Source organism: Macaca mulatta, chromosome 14 (assembly GCF_049350105.2).
Source record: "Macaca mulatta isolate MMU2019108-1 chromosome 14, T2T-MMU8v2.0, whole genome shotgun sequence".
NCBI classification, from domain to species: Eukaryota; Metazoa; Chordata; class Mammalia; order Primates; family Cercopithecidae; genus Macaca; species Macaca mulatta.
This window is the reverse complement of record NC_133419.1, coordinates 41,687,509-41,702,831: the sequence shown is the minus strand read 5'-3', so window position 1 is coordinate 41,702,831 and position 15,323 is coordinate 41,687,509.

The following is a 15,323-nucleotide window of genomic DNA, read 5'->3' as shown; positions in this document are numbered from 1 at the left end:
ATGTCTTTCTCAGTGCCAAGCACAATGCTCTGTAGGTATAAACACTTAGAAATTCAATATATTTACCCATAATTTATTCTATTCAAATTATTTCCATTGTATTAGTCAAAATTATGCATACAAATTTTACAGTAGTGAATTGATATGCACATAGAATAGTTTGAATGACAGACTGCATAAGTCAGAACTTCACTACTGCCACTTTTATTTTGAGTTTTAAAACAAATTACATATTCTTAGAATACACTCTTATGTTTGTTATTCAGCTACATAAATTTCCACTCATTTAAAGATTCAAAACCTCCCTCCCTTGACATAATCACTCAGTTGACAGTAGTTTGACCTAGTAATCACTACAAAATGATCTAAACATACTCCTCCAAATATGTTCCTTTAAAAGAAAAATTAAATCAATCTCAGTTTTGAAACTATAGCACATGTGAAGTCAAATGTGTGTTTAGTTTTCCTGAACTTATGATTTTTAAAATTCATTTAAAAATATTTACATACAATACTCTGCATTCAAATTGAAACCTGAATACAAAAATCACCCACGAGATGAGTGGGTGCATAATGGGAAGATAGTAGCAAGTGAAAGAGGAAGTGAATTAATGTATTAAGTTTTAAATATTTATTATGAGTATGTCTGCTTCCTATTTTAAACACAGTTACTCTCCAGTAGTTGAGTAATGCAAAATGATGTTAACGTGGCAAATATTAAAAGACTTACCAATATATATAAGGCATAGGAAAAAGTTTCAGCTTCTCAAGCTCTTTTAATAATATTTAGACTTAACTAGCAACAAATAGACTCTCATCTATCTATATTATTTTTCAGATAAGGAACCTTACTATAGAAACGTATGTGAAGACTGGCTCTAAATACACAGATAGATGTAAACATACAGACATACAGATTATTAAAGTTTGTTTCTTTTTGTATCTATTACTTTTTCTATTACTATATCATGTGAAAAAGCATAGGGAGGTCAACATACTTTTTAACCCATGCCTTGACTTATCCCAGTGTACACAACAATAATCAAGCTCTGTTCTATACAAGCAATATAGTAATGTTGTAAGTGGGGACGGATAGGCAGTTTAATGTTATTTTAATAATAAATGGGTAATTAAAGGGTGGCAGTGCCCTTGTCATATAATGAGTAATTTTAGAGTTGTTAGAAAAAGTTAATAAAGCATATATTTTAAAAACATAGGAGTAGCCACTAAAAGTATAGCAATAAAATATATATTTTCCAAAAAGTAGACAAAAAAAGATTAGAAAAACTTCATTAATCTGTTAAAAAAGAGAAAAATATACAATATATTAAATAATAAGTAATGAATTAATACATGAAACAGATTTGCTTATTAAATTATGCATAATAAATTTTTATAGTAAATATTTCTACATGTTCAATATGCTTAGCAATCATTTACAGAGTGAATACAGCACTTGGTAGGACATAAGCCAGTCTTGGGTCCCCATTCTTGCCTTGACTCTAATTGTTTTTGTGCTGTGTGGCCCTAAACAATTCATCTCAACATCTCTCAATTCCATCTCTCATTCTAACTGTAGTTCTTAGGTTGATAAAAAATGTATATATGAGATATGAAAATATAAATATATACACACACATATATTTGTATATGTTCACAATTTCCAGAAGTTAAGCAAAGGATTCAAATTCATTAATACATTTTCTAACACACATATATATCCTATACATACACATTAAATTTTTAAAAATCACTGTAGATTTTCTCTAGCAAGATATTTAACAATTACCTTTTGAATTCTAAAACACCTAACATAACATTTTCTGTTTGGAAATTTATGTCCTATATTTAAAGGTTAAATCAAGATTTTTTTAAATGGGCTTTTGTGTGAAGAATTCAGACTAGACATGAATAACAGCAAAACTAGTTTTTATGCTGCTTCTTTCATCTCTGAATTGCAAAGATTCACAGTCTGAAGAAATAAAACAGTTAAACTATTAAGACTGTGGTGGAAAAACAAATACCTTGACAGAGAAGAGGGGATTGGACACAGATGACTAGTAAGAATTGCCCGGCAGAACACATTTTTAGCTCCTTCCAATAAGTGTTGTAGTAGTGACTGGTCTGGAAAAAAGACCACTCTAGGTGCTTGTTTCCTATAGTCCTGATTCCTATCAGTAATGACCAGGGATTTATAAGTTAACCCTGCAATGTACAAGTAAATCACTCTACTGTTCAAATTATATGGCTAAAAGCACATATGTTAACAATTCAAATATGTCATTTGAAACTAAATCAGAACTACTGTGAAAAAGTACATCTAGTTACTAAGAAGACTCCAGATATGTCAGTAATTTTATGGGACAATCTAGTGATCAAAGGGAGGAAGTTCTGTGAAAGATTGGCATTGACTTGGCAAGCTCAGGTCTTAAAAAAATAGGTATTCTTCGTAGGGACTCTCACCATAAGAAGTATAAAGAAAGAGTTATACCTGATGTAAATGACGAGTTGATGGGTACTGACGAGTTGATGGGTGCAGCACAGCAACATGGCACAAGTATACATATGTAACAAACCTGCACGTTATGCACATGTACCCTAGAACTTAAAGTATTTAAAAAAAAAAAAAAACATAGAAGCAAGATTGTAAAATGAAGTGCCTATTAACTCCTGTACCCTTTTATGTATTATCTGGATTTCCTCCTTGAGTGTTCTAGTCCTCTCTTTAATTTTATAAGAAAAGACAGTCTTCTAGATGATTATTTTCTTAGTAGGAGTTATTGTCAACACCAGTAACCTGAAGTCTGAAGATATAGAAAACTCTGTTGAAACAAAGCTGTACATCATTACATTAGAAATTTCAACACACTTAAAACATATAAAAGATTTAGTTTCCTCTTGATGTTTTTGATTGCATGTGTGTGTTTACAATACTTCCTATAAAAAATTCTAACTTCCTAAATGTAGGTATAATTCATGCCAATGTCACATTTTTCTCATATTTTTCTATGCTTTTTGAATAACAGATTGAGCTAAGAGAATGTCAGGCTCACTGGCTACCTAGAATTACTTTTTCCTGCAGAAATAAAAAAAAAAAATACTTTTATCATTGCAAACTAAGCTGCTTCCTTAAAGACTGACTCTCATTCATAGCAATGTTGAGTACCGGATACGATATTGCAATTGAAAAGAGTATCAGTGGCCTTTGAAATTCTTATTACCCAGAAAATTTTTAGAACAGATAACTGTGCATCCTGCCAAAGTTAAAATACTAAACTCTCGTATTTCTCTTTGACCTTTTATCTTTAACCTTTTATCTTTATGGTAGTTTGGACATAAAGATCGGTGCCCCACAGATAACCAGTGCCATATCTTCCAAAATGCCTGTTTATATAGACAAAGTCTCTATTTAGATCTCTTCTGCCAAGTAGAAAACATATATACAGGGAGACTCTCTGTCAATGCACTTTATGTTTTCTCCAATTAATGTGCTAATTTTCTCTGTCAATTTTCCCTTCTAATGTGAAGGAAGAACTACACCATTACAAGCAATGAGCCTGGCTTTCTCATACAACTTTTAAACACAAAAGAACAAAACTGATTCACAAGTAAGTTTCCTGAAGATTAAACTAAAGGAGAGCCCAACAAAATATGAACTGTAATATTTGCATTTTTTTCTTAAAAATTGTATGGAGAAAACCCTGAAAGTATAATTCTTAGCAACTGTTTCTGTCTGTTTTACTATTACTGCCATGTCTGCATATTCATCAGCTCCCCAGTTTCAGAAAAACAAACAAATAATCTGAACTACTAGAGCAGCATCCTTATTGCACTTGTGTGCAAGCCACATTTGACAAACTGCTTCATGTTTTCGAGTCTCAGGCTTTGAGATGTTATTAAGAAGATAAGAAATTTTCAATTTCTATCCCCCTGAGATTCATATGCTGTAGCTGGAATCTCCAGTGTGATTTGCATTTGAAGACTGGGCTTTTGGGAAGTAATTATATTTAGATGAGGTGTTCAGACTGAAGCCCCCACGGTAGTATTATTCCTCTTATTGAAAGAGGGAGACCAGAGCCCTCTCTCTGTCATGTGAGGATATATCAAGAAGATGGTCATCTGCAAACCGGAAGAGGGTACTTACTAGAACTAAATGGACTGGCACCTTGATCTTGGACTTCACAGCTTCTAGAACTGTGAGAAATAAAAATTTGTTGTTTAAACCATCCTGTGTATTGTACTTTAGTTTTTAAATTTTTATGGATACATAATAGTTTTACATATTTGTAGGGTGGCATTTGGTTACAGCAGCCTAAACTGACTAATAGAGAGTCCTCACATATCTACCCTTAAGAAAATACTTACATTTAAAGACTGTGAAAAAGATTTGGCTATTAGTCAGGTACCAACATTTACTACTTCTATAGATAATATTTTTTCTGGCTCCATCTCTCCCTTGTTATTGGATCGTATTCACATAAGGTCCTGTAAAACTAGCCATGTTACTGGTTTATCCAAAACTAGAACAATAAATTTTCTCAGAATTTTTAAAAATAATTGTTTCAGTAAGATCTTATAATTAAAAAATTGCTTGTTACAACACAAATAATTATAACTATGACATTACACATTGAGCATTCCTAACCCCCAAATCCAAAATTTATGATTTTCCAAAATCCAGAACTTTTTGAGTGCCAATAGGACACCAAAACTGAAAAATTTCAGACATGAACACCTGGCACCAACTTTGTTTTATGCATAAAATTGGGAAGAATATTGTATAAAATTATGTTCAGTGTATGTGTATCAGATGTATATGAAGCTTAAATGAATTTTATGTGTTTAGACTTGGGTCCCATCTCTAAGATATTTCATTATGTATATGTAAATATTTAAAAAAATTTTAAGAATCTAAAATCAAACAGTTTTGGTTCCAAGCATTTTATAATGAATAGTCAATCTGTATTTAAGTTTAAGACACATGAAATAATTATTAGGCTTTGGTTTGAAAAACAGAAAAGCCTGCGAGAATAACATAGTAATGAAAATTACATATGTAATTTTCTTTAAGATCTTTATAAAACAGTGACAATATGAAATATGTAACAAAAGACTGTGCAGGTTTTTTGTTTGTTTGTTTTTATTTATTTATTTGTTTTTTAGAAAATCACCTGGTGTGTAAGAATAAAAATAAAACAGATTTTTGTTCCTGTTTAGAAAATAGATTATTTTTCTCTTTGATAATCTTTTCGAACACGAAGTTATATTTTCAATATCTGTCTTTTCTGAGCCTGAAAGCCACATAACTTAGAAGTTGATCTTCCCTCTTTTTTCCCAAACAATGTGCTCAAGGTTAAAGATCCAGCAACCTATCAATCATGGAGAAGGTTGTCCAGCAACCATCACCTCTCCCACTTTGGAGCTGACTCAATATATCAGTCCCAGGAATAACTATGCCGTAGATCAATTATTAACACAGACAATGAAGACAAAAGAAAAAAGATGTTGGTGGAGTTCCCCATGGGCAAAATGTGACCCATTATTAATGCAAAATTACTATAAAATCTCTCTCTCTCTCTCTCTCTTTTATAATAATTTGTTATTGATACTGTTATTACTATTAGTCTTTGAAGACACACATTCATAAAAGCTTTAGGAGAGAATTCATCATTGATCTACCCCACAAGTAATCTTGTGCTAAACAATAATATTGTGTTCTCTTTATACAGCCTCTTAGCAACATCTGGTTGGAAGAAGGGAAGAAATTTTAATGGAGGTTTTCATTATTTCAGGAACCTTGAGACAAAGACTTCTCAACTCATTTGAGAAGTGTTGTCTAACTGGTTCTTATATCTCAAGAAAGAGTTTATTCAGTTTTGTCATATTTAATCATTTGTGTTTTTAGGCTTGTGCCATCTTATTGGAGCCATTTCACAAGAAGTGGACAGATGAAATAACAGTAAATGAATTTGAAAACGATTACAGCTCATGTCCCATGTCCATGATAGAGCCAACTGCCATCTATATCATGAGTGTCTAAGAATATATGCTGACACAGTTTGGATTCTCCAAGAAGCAGTATCTCAGAGACAGTTTGGTATAGACTGAAGACATTTATTAAAGAATGCTCTTGGCATAAACACCTGCGAAAGGAATGGTAAAGAAATAGGAATGGGCAGAGGGGGTAGAGGAGAGAGAGCTGTAAAGCAGTTAATTACAGAGGGAGCTCTGGAGCTAAAATGGGTCAGCTGCATTGCTTAGCATTGGGCTGAAATGGCCAGACCTTAATATTTCTACATAGATGGGCAGCTGGATATGGGCTATATTCAGAAATATATGATATTGGACAAAGTATCAGTGCCTGAAAGGACTGAAAGCTGAAGGCTGTTATCTGACAGCACTTTCAGTAGCTGGGACAAGACATCTTTCTCTGCAGAAGAAGTGGTGTCAATGCCCATTGTCCACCACATATGCTGTCCAAGGTTCACTGCAGCCACCTTCCATTTTTCTGTCTGCTATGATGCTATATTTTACATTCTTCTATAATGCTTACACTGAATATTACTATTTCTCAAACTAAATTATCATTCACTCACAACTTGTATTGACTTAATATGTTATAATCCAAATTCCTCTTAAATATCCAAAGATAAAAAATATGTATAAATTCCTTGTGTACCTTATAATGAGGAGAGAGAGAGACCCTCTCATATTGTTTTATATTGTTTTATACTCAGTACCTGTTTTAAGAAAAAAACAAGGAAGTAAAACCATAGATAGGAAACCTGGTGCCAGGCCCAAAACCAGGCCTGGGTCTGCCTGGCCTAAACCCAGCAGTTAAAAATCAACTCATAACTTAGAAACTGATATTATTCATAGATTTCAGGCATCGTATAAAAGAACGTAGTGAAACTTCCGGCCCTGTTTTGTTTCTCTCTGACCACTGGTGCATGAAACCCCTGTCACGTATCTCCTAGATTGCTTAATCAATCACGACCCTTTCATGTGAAATCTTTAGTGTTGTGAGCCCTTAAAAGGGACAGAAATTGTGTACTCAGGGAGCTCGGATTTTAAGTCAGTAGCATGCCGATGCTCCCAGGTGAATAAAGTCCTTCCTTCTACAACTCGGTGTCTGAGAGGTTTTGTCTGCGGCTCGTCCTGCTACAATAAAATTATATAGGAAAATCACATTAAAGTTTAAATACAGTCAATTCTCATTATTCGCAGGAGTTAATTTCTATAAAGCCACATCCAACACTGAATTAGTTAACACTGGATGATCACTCCTTGAGAAAACAGATAATTAGATTTCCTTAAGTCTCTGGTTACAACATTCATCAAATCATCTATAAGGCTATGGTGATCAAAACAGCATGGTACTGGTACAAAAACAGACACATAGACCAACTGAACAGAGTATAAAATCCAGCAATAAGATGATACCACTACAACTATCTGATCTTTGACAAACCTGACAAAAACAAGCAATGGGGAAAGAATTCCTTATTTAATAAATGGTGCTGGGATAATCAGCTAGCCATATGCAGAATATTGAAACTGGACCCCTTCCTTATCCATATAAAAAATTAAATCAAGATGATTAAAGACTTAAATGTAAAACTCAAAACGATGAAAACCTTGGAAGACAACCTAGGCAATACCATTCAAGACATAGGCATGGGCAACGATTTCATGACGAAGATGCCAAAACCAATTGCAACAAAAGCAAAAATTAACAAATGGAACCTGAGTAAGTGAAAGAGCTTCTGCAAAGCAAAAGAAACTGTAAGTAGACTAGACAGACAACCTACAGAATGGGAGAAAAATTTTGCAAACTATGCATCTGACAAGGTTTAATATCCACCATCTATAAGGAACTTAAACAAATATACAAGACAAAAACAACCCAATTAAAAAGTGGGCCAAGGACATGATCAGATACTTTTCAAAAGAAGACATATATGTGTTCAACAGTCATATAAAAAAAAAATCTCAAGAGAAGTTACAGAAATGCAAATCAAAACCACAGTGAGATACCATCTCACAACAGTCAGAATGATTATTATTAAAAAGTCAAAAAACAGCATACGCTGGCGAGGTTGTGAAGAAAAAAGAATGCTTATACACTGTTGATAAGACTAAATTAGTTCAACCATTGTGGAAGACAACATGGAAATTACTCAAAGACTTAAAGACAGAAATACCATTCAACCCAGCAATCCCATTACTGGGTATATACCCAAAGGAATGTAAATAACTTGATTATAAAGACACATGCACACATTATGTTCCTTGCAGCACTATTCACAATAGCAAAGACATGGAATCAACCTAACTGCCCATCAATAATAGACTGGATAAAGAAAATGTGGCACATATACACCTTGGGATGTGATCCAGCCATAAAAAGAACAAGATCATGTCCTTTGGAGCAACATGGATGGAGCTGGAGGGCATTATCCTTAGCAAACTAACACAGGAAGAGAAAGCCAAATACATGTTATCACTTATAAATGGGAACTACCTGATGAGAACACACGAACACATAGAGTGGAACAACATACACTGGGGCCTACCAGAGATTGTAGGCTGGGAGGAAGGAGAAGATTGGGAAAAATAACTGATGAGTACTAGGCTTAATACCTGAGTGATGAAATAATTGATACAACAAACCTCCATGACACAAGTTTTCCTATGTAGCAAACTTGCAATTTTATCCCTGAACTTAAAAGCTAAAAATAAAATAAAATAAAAATCATCAACACATAGCTGTTTTCTATAATGTTTTTGTTTAAAGATAGTGCATTTAATAAATATTGTTAATTATTTAAGAATTCATAGTCAGTGACACTATGACTCATGCCTGAACGAAGCTTTCTCATTAAGACACATCACAGGCTTCTTGTTCTTAGGAACTAGAGAGCAGTTTAGCACTGCAGGCTTGGGGGCATTTTAAATAGTAAAATCACCAACAAAAAGTATATAAATGAAAAAAAAAAAACACTAAATAGACTATAAAAAGACAATTGTTTATAACATAAGAGCTCAAACGGGAAGGCAGGACATCTCCTCATTCAACCTCAGGAACACATATAGCAGGCAACTTAAATAGTTTGCCTTTCTGAACATTTCTGTAAACAGCCATGAAATCACTGTGAGTATTGATTTGAAAGTCACAAGTAAGTTTTCATGAGTTGGCAGATTTGCAAATACATTGCCCTTGAATAATGATCAACTAGACAAGTGAAACTATTAAGTCCAGAAATCCATTGAAATTAATGCAGTAAGAGATGTTTCTTGGCGTAATAGTGAAAGATGAAATCCCAAAATGGCCCTACTCCTCTAATTTCTCAATTAATAATGCATAGAATGCTTTATTTAATAAGACTGTTTTAAAAAATTAAATCATATTTAAAATTATTGTACAAGGATCATTATTTTAGTAAGGTAAAATTGCTAATCCTGTAAAGATGTCTTTTTGAGGTAAATAAATTGACCAATACTTTTAGTCAATAGAAGATGAGACTTTATTGTTACTCACCATTGTGAATCAAGAATAGAAAATGTATATCATATGTTATTAATATTACTAGTAGTGAAATGAAGTAATAGAAGTAGATAATCGTAAAGATGGTATCTATATAGTAATAGCTTCTATTTATTGAGAATTTATAATCTTTGTGGTACATACTATCATTATCCCCATTTTATATGAGGTAATTGAGTCACAGAGATTTAAAAAACTTGCCCACAATTTCACAGTCTGACTGGCATTGTTGCATGTATTATATAACTTGACTATGATGACCATATTTCTAAGAATTTACTACCCTACAAATTTCCAGTTAGGAAATATATACCACAAGAGACATTCTTGTGTGAAAGCTGGAGGGCAAAAATAAATTAGCAGTTGATTTTTCCAGTTCACACATTGCCCCTTATCATCTACGTTTTCTGCAACTTCACCTTCCACTAGATGTTTCTTTGACTTCTTGAGTCCTACGCCGGCATGTGTTTGGCTCCTGTAGACACCCATACTACCAAGGGTACATGCAGTAAAAATGGGTTTGTATCTTAACATTCCAATATTAACTAATAAGAAAGTCTGATTTGAACTCAGATAGTTTCTCTTCAGACTTAGCATTCATAAGCCACACCGCTGTGGAATAGTCACTTGCCTTAGTTGAGCACAAAGTTTCTCAGAATAAAAACTACATTTCCTGGAAGGTTCCTTTGTATCCACTTGAGGTCCCATACCTCACTTCTAGACAAAACCTTGCTTAACTGATAGCTGGTAAATGACCTTCGTGCCCTTTAATTTTATCCTTCCTTTGTTTTTTCCATCTGAAACATGTAAATTTCCTTTTAGGAGCATAAGGATTAGGATCATATCCTTGTAATAGAAAAGGGGCAAGCAGGAAGGAAGCTGGAACCCAGATTATGTGAGGTAGAGCACCATAGCAGCTCTGAACCACATATCTTCAAATTTTTATAAAACTGAGAAATAGACTGCTGCTATTTTGTGACTCTGTTACCTTCAGTTGATCCTGTCATTGGGCGCAGTGCTCTCTAAGCCTCTTGTCTTCCCTCTGTGATGGGAATTATCTTAATACCGACTGTATCGGGTTGGATTGTGAGGATTCGAGTAGAAAATGTATGTAAAGTGCTTAGCACATTGCCTGGCACATAGTATATTGCTGGAGCATGTGCTGCACCCAAACAGACAGCAAACAGAATTTCAAACACATACAGAATTGAGTGTAAGACAGCAATGAAAAAAAATCCTGTCATTGTACTTATGAGAAAACTGTCTTAAGGATGTTAACACCTACAGTAATGAGTCAGAATTAAAACTTAATTTTAGGCCCTAAACCCTCAATAACTATGCTTATGTTGCTTTTCAAACATTGGTTAAGAGTATAGAAGTTCAGACAAAGATGATGAGTCTGAACCAAGAAAGTCAGGATCAAGAGTATAGAATTATTTTTATGTGAAATGTTATGAAATAACTAAAAAATGAAAATTATGTATTTACTTGTCATCAAATATGTCATTTTGTGCAAATTTTGCTTTCTGAAAGCAGTTATTTGTATAAAGTATGTGGTGATTTACTTCTTGGCAATACAGAATTTATTTTAGACTTAAATCTGTTACAGGATCCTTGTTGTGTCACTTATCTGACTAGAAACCTGTGGCTGATGAAACCTTTGCCCGAGTTTCACTTGGGCCCACTTGGCTCATTCTGCCCATTCAGCCCATTCAGTTGCACGCAGTTCATGCTACGAGTTTGTATCTCATGGCTCTAAGGGAGACTGGAGTCAGGCACGAAGCAGCGAGGGGTGTGTTTGAGTGAGTGTGAGGTTTGGCCACTTCATAGTCAGACACTCCAGCTGCTGCCATGGGGCAGGCAACAACAGGTGCCAGCATGCGCACCAGCTCTGTGAGGCTGCAGCTCGACCAGGTGCACCGCAAGCAACTTTCCTGCCTGGCACCGGGGAATGTGGTAGCACCTGAAAGCTTGAATAAGTGAGAAACCACAGGGCCTTAAAGGGGGAGTCACAGCCCAGACTCAAAGAGCTCCCAGGTCTGGGCTTCCCACAGGGCCATAGCTCTTCTCTTCAGTTACAATGCGGTGAGCAAGGGGTGTGTTTTAGCCATGTTTTGTTATGGCTGTTTTAGCCTGACCATTCAGTTCTTGTCTATCACCAGGAAGAATGAGGTACACGGACAAGTGGAGGGTAAGCAAGATGAAGAGGAGCTTTATTGAGCAATAGAACAACTCAGAAGAGACCCACAGTGGGCAGCTCCCCTCTGTAGTCAGAGTGTCTGGGTGAGTCTTCAGCTCTTAGCAGAGAGGGTAGCTCCCCTCTGCAAGCAGGTCATCCCAACAAGTGTTCAGTTCTTAATAGAAAGGGTAGCTTCTCTCTGCAGCTGGTCACCCCTTCATCTCCAGCTTTCTGCTGAGAGGAAGCCCTAGAGTGGGTGGCTTCTCTCTGCATGCAGGTTATCCTCTCTCCAGGCAGGTTGTTCTGTCATCTGAAGCTCTTGGCATAGGGCAGCTCCTCTCTGCAGCTGGTTGTCCCATGGTTTCTCTGTCTTCTGCTCTGCTCTGGCTGAGCCTGGAGATTTTATGGGCCTCAGAGGGAGAAAATGCATGACAATTGGTTCATGTGCCACCTGGAAAAGGAACCACAAGTTCCCACTCCAGTCCACAGGACTGGCAGCCCAGGCCCAGCCTTCAGGCTCTCCCTGGCCTGAAGGTAGGGCCTCACTGGGGACCCACCCCATTCTGCCCAGGAGCCCATGTGCCTCCTGCCACTTACTCTATGGCACCTAGGTTTCTTGTGCCAATGGGCACCTGCAGGCCAGCTCCCAGATGCCCTCAGCCCTGACCTTGGCTTCCCCCACCACCGCTTGTCAGTACCCAAAGTCCGGAAGGCCTCAACATAGCACAAGTGTCCAGGCTGTGAAGGCGCCTAGGCTCAGCCCCAACCCTGCTCTGAGATCAGAGCTAGTACTGGGAGCAGGGAGAGGCCAGGCAGTGGGATCAGGTACCTACAAGACTGCATGGGAAATGTGGGGAACGGTCTTCCTGGGCCCCTAAGAGTGCAGAGAAGCTTGGGTCCACAGCCTCCCCTTGGGTAGCTGCAGCTGTGAAGGGAAGTGGGATGGAGCTCCTGCCTGCTTCCCCACTCCAAGAGCACGTGAAAGACTGAGTCCACAGCCTCCACTTGGTAGGTGCAGCTGTGAAGGGAAGCTGGTGGAGCTCCTGCCTGCTCCCCCATTCCAAGAGCACAGGAAAGCCTGGGTCCACAGCCCTGACTTGGGTAACTGCAACTGGGGCCGGGGAGGGTAGTGTTGCTGCCTGCTCCCGCCTCTCACTGGCTCTGTGGAGTACAGCCCAGCCACGTCTCCTCACAGCCTAGGCTGGAGGCTCCAGGTCCTCACTGGGTCAGCACCCGGCACACAGTGTCTCTGCAAGCTCCACCATTGGCTCCAGTGCTCAAGGGCAGCCAAGAGCTCCCCGCCACCCAGCTTGTAGCCTTGCCCAGGAAGGGGAGGGTGGCTCTGGAAGCAGATTGCGGCTCCCAGGCCTGGCCCTCCGGAATGTCAACACTGGCAGTCACCCCAATGTGAGGATCCTGTGGGGCGGATCCTGGGAACATGCCCCCTGACGGCCCTGTTTGAAGCCGTCTTTTTCCTGAAGCTCAGGAACCCGCGTCCTGGTGGGGTGGGTGCAACTGCCCTGCTGGCCGGTCCCTGAAGTGGGTTCTGCTCTCACTTCCCTTCCCAGTCGGAAATGTAGCCCCAGCTTCGCCTCCTCTCTGTACCCTCCCTGCAGCAGCAGACAGCAAGAGGGGCAACATAGGGCCAGGGCAGAGGCTGCAGGCCCAGGGGTGGTTCCGCAGGTCCTGCCTGGCTGCGCAAGACTGGACGTGGCGCAGTTGGCTGCCTTGGTGACGGGGGGCACAGGGGTTCCACCCACAATCACCACTGCCACCGCTGTCCTCACTCTTCGCTGCCGACTGCCTGCTGCTACTGCTGCCTTCCAAATCAAGATACAATGTTTTACAGAAACAAGCAAAAACCAAGCAAACACTCCATTGTTTGCTCAAACAATTAAATAAACTTAAATGAGAAAAAAAAAAAAAAAAAACCTTGTGATTCAAAGCAGAAATTTACCAGCGACTTCTCTGACAACTCATTTTTGTCATAACAAATGAGAGCAAAATTTTGGATTCTTTTTTTAAAAAGATGAATTTTATTTTTTAAATGTTTTATACTTTTATTCATTTTTTATTTTTTCCTGGTGTTGGTCAATAAAAAATAAACATTAATTTAATCTCCATAAGAGCTGGCATTTGTGAAAATAAGAAAATAGATTACATGGCTTTCTTCCTCCAGACACACTTTCACTTAAAAAAAAAAAAATCAAAATCAAGATGGTCTTCCTCTCTGGATAAATTATGTCTGATTATGTAAATTATGTAGGATCTCAGAAATTTTTCCTCATTTCTTGCAACCTATGTTTTGAAAAGTGTGAAAATAAATTTTCTTGTGGTATCAGTGAGCACTCAAGGGCTTTCCAAAATAAATCTGTGCCTGTTGGGAATGGCTGGTGCTTTGTTTATTGTAAAAACAATAATAATAATTAAGTAAAAAAATATGCAGAGACATAGGATAATAAGCTTTTGAAGATGACAGAACAGGATAGTTTAATGTTTCCTGACTAATTGTCTAGAAGAATAATACTTCATGTTGCTGTTGCTTAGTAGAACATACTTTTTTCTGTAGGAGCTCTTTTATATCTTGATTCATTTTTCTTTACCTTCTATAAAACCTCTGTAACCAGCATGCTTCTAGATAATAGCTTCAGTTTGCTCTGCTCTGCTCTGTGGTATAGAAACTAATAGATTTAGTAAAATCTTACATTTCTCAATTTCCTTCTTAAATTCAGTCAGGCTCTAAAGACATACACTTTTGTGTCTAAACTGCTTGGTAATCCCTCAATATGAGAGCTTCCATCCACTTAGTTAGAATTACTATAACGAAAAGTAAATTAAAATCTCTATAGAAATCATGGGACTTGTTGATCCTTCCCCTCATTGATATCTTGGGAGGAATATATATTCTGAAATACTGGTTTTATATATGTTCTGCAGAGCTTCAAATTAGTAAGTTCTTAAATGATTCAGCCCATGTTTCTTTTGAAAAATATATAAATACTGCTACATGTCACTTTAATAGCACTTTGTTCGCATTAAGAAAAATACTTAGGGCTTCTTTACTGCTATATCTTATTGGCTTGGCAAAGAAATCTGAACTTCGCTTTGTTAGATTTTAATAATTAACAGCCTGTATATTGAGATGATACATTGAATATTTATAACATATACAAGGACTGGAATTATGAGGATAAGGTTGTGGCTGGGGGATCAAAAAATGGGAAATTTATATAGTTCAGAAAATCTACTAGAAATGCACATGCTGAATTCCAATGTATTGTTTCCAAGGTATGTGATACCAACTGACATAAAAACACAATTACATCATAAATACTAATCATCTCTCTGGATATCTACTTAGGCACAGTTGAGATTCAGGTAATTAGGATAATGGAAGTTATTTAAATAAGAAAATATAACTTCTAATATTACAGACCTTGGATATTAGGCAGTATAATTCTTCTAACAGCAGGAGAGTCTGAAACAAGGCTGAAGATAATTTGGGGCTTAAAGCCTGGTGTAGACAATATCCTAGCAGGGTACTTACAACATCGGAGTACCATGACTAGCTTCTGGGAAAAGAGAAAGGCCATCCAA